The 6000-nt window shown below is 33.6% G+C and overlaps 1 long non-coding RNA gene across 1 annotated transcript; it reads left to right on the top strand.

Moving 5' to 3' along the window:
• Window positions 1-726: 726 nt before the first annotated feature.
• On the top strand, window positions 727-2668 carry LOC127513505 (uncharacterized). Its single transcript, XR_007930421.1, has 3 exons — window positions 727-879; window positions 1781-1912; window positions 1998-2668. It is a non-coding gene; the product is annotated as an uncharacterized LOC127513505 (long non-coding RNA).
• Window positions 2669-6000: the final 3332 nt, after the last annotated feature.

Raw genomic sequence — 6000 nt, 5'->3', positions numbered from 1 at the left:
TTTTTGTCATATAGAACAGGCTTCAGTTTACTTGTGTTCATTCACTCATTCAGCTTCACCTCATGCAGATATTAGATGTTTCATTTTCGAAACATTGTATTGATAATCTAGCTGTTATTTTTCTAATTATATTTTATTTTCATATTTTGATAGAAATATTTTCATGTCATATTTTTATTTGTCAACATTAATTTTCGTTGCAGTGTTTTAATTAAAATATTTTCATGATCGCCATGACGAACACGCCCCGCCCCCGAGTAGGCTAAGGCTACTCGTTTTTTGAGACCTATCAGTATCTTACTCGAAATGAAAAATTGACAACAATGCCCATCCCTAACAAGTATTGCAAATATTTGCATTTAGCCTATAATTGCACTATAACAAAAACGGGTTCAACTGGTTTCAAATGTGACGTGGCATTCTTCGTTTGTTCTCTTCCAACTAAAAAGACAGCGAAGATATCAAAGAAAGACTTGAGGAGCCACTCATCGTTTGAGTCCACCTGCAGGACTCTACTCAAGACTGATTTCATGCAATATGGTCTATCCAGGATCCAACACGAGTGCGTTGCACATAACCTGACCTGTATGCTACCTTTAGTGCGCTTGAAACCTCATCACCTGGACTGGATCCGGCTGCAAACTCAGGTAAACAATAAAGACAGCAAGTGTATGTCTGTAGGTAGGCCTACCTTAAGTATGAAAAGTGGGTTTATAGCCAGCAGTAAGGAAGCAGGAAGAAGTGGACTTTGATTGCTCTGTGTGAGAAGCTTGTAAAAGACTCTAACGTACAAGCATGTTTCATACACTGTGTGTTATGTATGTGTGTGGTATAAATGCTACTGATGGGTTGAATCTTGTTGAAAGCTAGCAAAACAAGGTATTTATATCCATTTTTTTCTCTCTACACACAATGTTAAGTAAATGCTGACTTAAAAAGAATACATTTTGCATTTTATTATGCAATAACCAATTAAAAGTCTATGAAATATATGTTTTTGATAATGACACCATTTATAGTACTGATATAATTGAGATACTGTTTTGTAAATATTTGTAATTAATTTTATTTTCAATTTTAGTTAAAGTTTTAGTAATTTTGTTATTTTTCACACTTTTATTAGTTTTTTAATATGTCTATATAGTTTTATTGATTTAAATAATGTTTAAAAGTTAAATTAAATGAAAATGAGAAATTTTGTTTTGGCACCTAGATGAAATAAAATGTTTTAATTTTTTTTTATATTTTATTTTATCATATATATTTTATTTTATATTATAGTAAGGTGTAAGTTTAAAAAAAATGGTTTTAGTTTTAGTTAATAACCCTGGATAACACTGTAATTTAAGTTTGTGGATGTTTCATATCCAAATGTATGATCTGTTATAATCATGTAATATACTACATTTGGAAACATATTACTAACATTAGCAATCATTATCTCTTATATAGTGTTGCATTAATTAGTAGAGTTTTTTTAGCTGTATCTTAAAAGCTCTTATACAGTCTATTGCTTTATTCATCAACACAACTGCACAGATGAATGTAGTTTATTGATTCTGAGTACATGCATCTTGTTAATGGATTTTCTCTGTACAGTCACTCTTGCATTTAAGTGTTCAGGGCCTTGTATATCGCAGCTGCTTCAATCTTTGACACTTACTGTTTTTCCACATTCACTTTTAATACTTTTCAAACCTTTTTCAGAGAAATAACTGTTTAATGCTCTGAAATCATATTTATATAATGCCTTTATCTGTGTGTGTGTGTGTGTGTGTAGGGGTGGAAGTGTGTGTGTTTGTTATGGATCTTCTGTTTTCAGGGTTTGAGTTGGTCTTCATCATCATTGCTTTTACTATCATGTGCTTATTTGGCCTGACTGCAGTCTACACACATAATACAGATCATCAAGGTAAACATACTTTCTTTATCCACTCACCAAACACTGATATGACTAAATAAAAATGTCACCTAAAGTCTATACGTGTGTCCCATAGATGACTACATTCAGACAGAACAGAAGATAACACAACAAAAGAACAACTCAAAGAAAAAAAGAGTTGTCACCAAAACCAATCAAGACATACCATGAACACAAAAAGGAACACATTTGATAGAAATACAGAATCTCTCCATTGGTGCTCATTGGATAAAAGGGCTAGTGCACCAAATGCAGTTAACCAGCAGACAAACTGTGTCTGAAGATCTCTGAGACTGAAAATAGACTTGTTATCAAACTCATCTTTCAGTTCACCCTCAAGACACATGTGTTTTCTCTCAGCTGTCTCTGATTGGCTTGAATGTATGACACCAGTAAGTAATTAACCAGTGAAGAAAGGCAAAGAGGATTTATTGAAATTGAAGCCCCTCCCCTTTCCCCACCTAAATCTGCTTAACATTTGTAATGTAATGATTTAAAACCTTTCTGGAGGAGCCTTAATTTTTCACACATATTATGCTTTTTGGGCAAACTGCATCTAAAGTCTCTGGGTGGTGGTAGCCTATATGGCAGTAAAAGTAGGAAAATATATTCCTGAATGTATGTTGTGAAAAATATATATATTATGTTATATATAATATTTTATGTAATGCATTTTTGGTTGTAATTTATTTATTTATTTTTCCACAGAAATTTTATATATTTCAAAATAAAAATGAGAATATTGCATGTTGGGTTTGGATTTTTATACTGTACAAACTTTATATTCTATCCGCTAACCCTAAACCTACAAATCACAGAAAACTTTTTGCATTTTTACATTTTCAAAAAAGAAAAAAAACATCATTTAGTATCATTTATAAGCTCTTTTCCTCATTGAGACCAAAAAATGTCCCCACAAGGTGAGAAGATTTCTAGTATTGCCATCCTTGTGGGGATCCTACTGTTTTAATCATTTATTGCTCCCTGTGGAATATTTTATAATGTATTTTAAAATGTATACATTTTAAAATATATTTGAAACATAGCGTAGATAAGTAGCACAACAAAAAAAATGGATTTTATGTAGTCAACCATGCTGTTTGCAACTTATATTCACTCCATGTTTCAAGTATAGTTTGGCCAGTAATAAAATATCATTTTCAGTATGAAAGAGTTGCACTGAACATTTCTACAAAAATGTTGGTTCAGTTAATATGACCCATTACTGTGCCCTTAAGCAAGGCAGTTAACACCACTGTGCTGCAGGACAACTACCCCTGTAATTAGTCTTGTGTAAGTCTCTTTGGATATAAAGATCTGCTAACTAACTGCTAACTCTGGATTATAGCCATTGAAGGATCTTGAAAATGACAGTACATTCATTTAGATGCACTCAGTACATTCCTGTATGCACTTAATCTTAAAATGGTTACATGACATTAAAATCCACTCATTTAGATTACATTGTCTCAAATTATAGGCCTATATGGAAAGTGAGGTTACATAGTGTCCAGTTTTATGACCATGTGCGCTTCATGTTACCACAGCTACTCAAGACGCTGCAGGTCAATTTCAAGTGCAACACTTGAGAACAGTTTGAAAGGAAATAAAGTTCACAATATATAATTGTATATAACACCCCTATTTAAATCATACTGTGTTGAATTTCATGCAGTTTATTAACCTTTATTGATAAAACTGACATGCTGCATAAAAGTGAGCCGTTCATCGTCTTTCCTGTTGTAAACACGGTAACAGAATATGGGGCGCCCTCTAATGGTAAAAAAAAAAAAAGGTTAGCAAAAAATGTTTAGTTCTCTATACAATGACTGTTTACTTTAATAAGCCAACCATGCAGGCACTAATTCTCAAGACTTTCTTACAAATTCATTCCATTCTTACTTTTCCTTAACAGTGATATGCCTTCATGCAGCAAAATACAGATATGTCTCTAAGATTCAGTAACCAATTTAAGACAAAATGTAAAGAAGGCTTACAACCTACTTTCCAAATGAGGCATTTTCTCTTCTTTGGTCTACAGCTTTTTAAAATGTTTGTATTTTTAAAAAGGGGAACTATAGTTCTCTGTATATTCTAAGTATAGCTGTAGCCCATATATGAGGAACCTACATGGGTAAGTTGGAGGAAGGGAGTATGTTGGGGGAGTAGTTTGGGTATGCGCTTCCTGGCAGTAACTACTTGGAGTTGTAAACTGCAGAAGGGGGTATTGTCTCTCGGTGTGTGTGTGTGTGTGTGTTAAAGGGAGGGTAGTAATCTAGTTTTGGAGGAAGAAAGGTTATGGGGAATGCCACTCTTATCTGCTATTGCAACAGTCAACAAAGCTACACACTGATAACACTTCCTGTTACACTGAACCAATCATATACAAACGCACTTGGCACAAACAATCACACTCTCACTTTGAACTCAGCGCTGGGGTAAAAACATGCTCACTGCAGGAAAAAAAACTAATTTCTATTCAGTTAAAGAATCTTAACTGCTTTTCAAATATCCTGATTATAATCTATTAATATAATACATTTATAAAAATAATTCATTCATTCATTCAATATGTTGCTTTCTTTTTTTGAAGTCCCCTGAACACCATTTTTTTAAAGTGTTGTTCAGGGGTGCGGGAAGATGTTTTGGGCTGGGGGTGCATTATGATTTCTTGTAGAATTTTAATAAAAATTTTAATAAGGCTATTAAGGAGGTATTATTGCATGCAGGAAATAATCAATAATTAATAAATAAAAAAAGTTTTGTGCCTACCTTACAGACTCAAGTCATGTCTTAATTAGTGAGTCATTAGATAATTCATTCAAATCAATTCGTTCAGAAACGTTGATTCATTTAAAAACAAAACATGTTGCTCAGAGACATGAAACGTTTCTGATGTGGCTTTGGAACTATTTTCTTTGAAGAAGCAAAAACAGACAAAATGTGTCGACATTATTTAATATAAACTTTGTTCAATGATCTGTTCTATAAAATCAATTTCACATTAATTTCACAATATGCTATTCAGGGATAAACACTCTTTGTGTGATATTGTTTAAATCTCGTTATGAAAGCAGGAACTCAGAACTTATTGGGGCTATTTTTTTATTACTAATATTACTATTTTTAACTTGAGATTTGGAGGCATTTTTGTTCATTTTATTAACATTTTTGCCACAAGCCCCTGTTAAGTTCAGATCCATGGTGTGTATCAATCAAGATCAAAGAAGAATGAAATTCAGTTTCGAGAAAATAAATGTAAAATGAAAACAATCTAATAAGTGCAAAGGTTTGTAGCCCACTGTACACTTTACAGTTAAATTTCTTACAGAAGGTTTTCTGATTTAAAATGTATTAATTTCTTTATAAAACAAATGCGTTGATAAACTTGTGAAAACGGGGTGCTACAGCACCCCTACTTCCCGCACCCCTTTGTTATAATATTTCAGAGCCTGACAGTTAGAAAGTTTACAAAAGTTTCTCACTGCCCTTCCAGACTTTTTTATGTGTGCATCAATCTGCTGATTGACACATCATGTGCTCTTGCTCCTGAAAGATGGACTCGACCTCTGCCTGCTGGGACAGGGTTGTTTTTAAGGTCAGTGTGTGTCTGTCTGTCTGCCTGTGTGTGTGTGTGTAAAGATCAAGCAGCATGCTCCATATGAGAATTTTTCCTCTGTTCTGCAGAGATTGTCAACATTTACCAGTTTACATGTAGCATGTCTATACCATTATATAGGCTACTTGTTGCTTTGGCTTTGATATATAAAAGAATTAAACAGTTGCACCAGAATAACACATTTTTAAAATGACACTTTAAGGCATTTAAATTTCTTCCTCAAGATTGTGTGTATCGGTATAGCGGGTGGAGTCAGTAACACACGTCTCTAAGCAGAGGGATTATTTGAGCAGGCAGGTTAATCCAAGTAATGACATCTAATCCCCAATAAAGCAAACGTTACGACACACAGACACACAATCACAGACATACACCCACCCAGACCAAGCTACGTCTGTGATTTCATTACGAATCATTGAGCATACTGACCCTAACATCTTCGCCGAGCCTGTGTTTTCAT

The sequence above is a fragment of the Ctenopharyngodon idella genome, chromosome 1, assembly GCF_019924925.1.
Source record: "Ctenopharyngodon idella isolate HZGC_01 chromosome 1, HZGC01, whole genome shotgun sequence".
NCBI lineage: Eukaryota > Metazoa > Chordata > Actinopteri > Cypriniformes > Xenocyprididae > Ctenopharyngodon > Ctenopharyngodon idella.
Note: the sequence above shows the minus strand (reverse complement) of the source record. Positions and strands in the feature narration are given on the sequence as shown.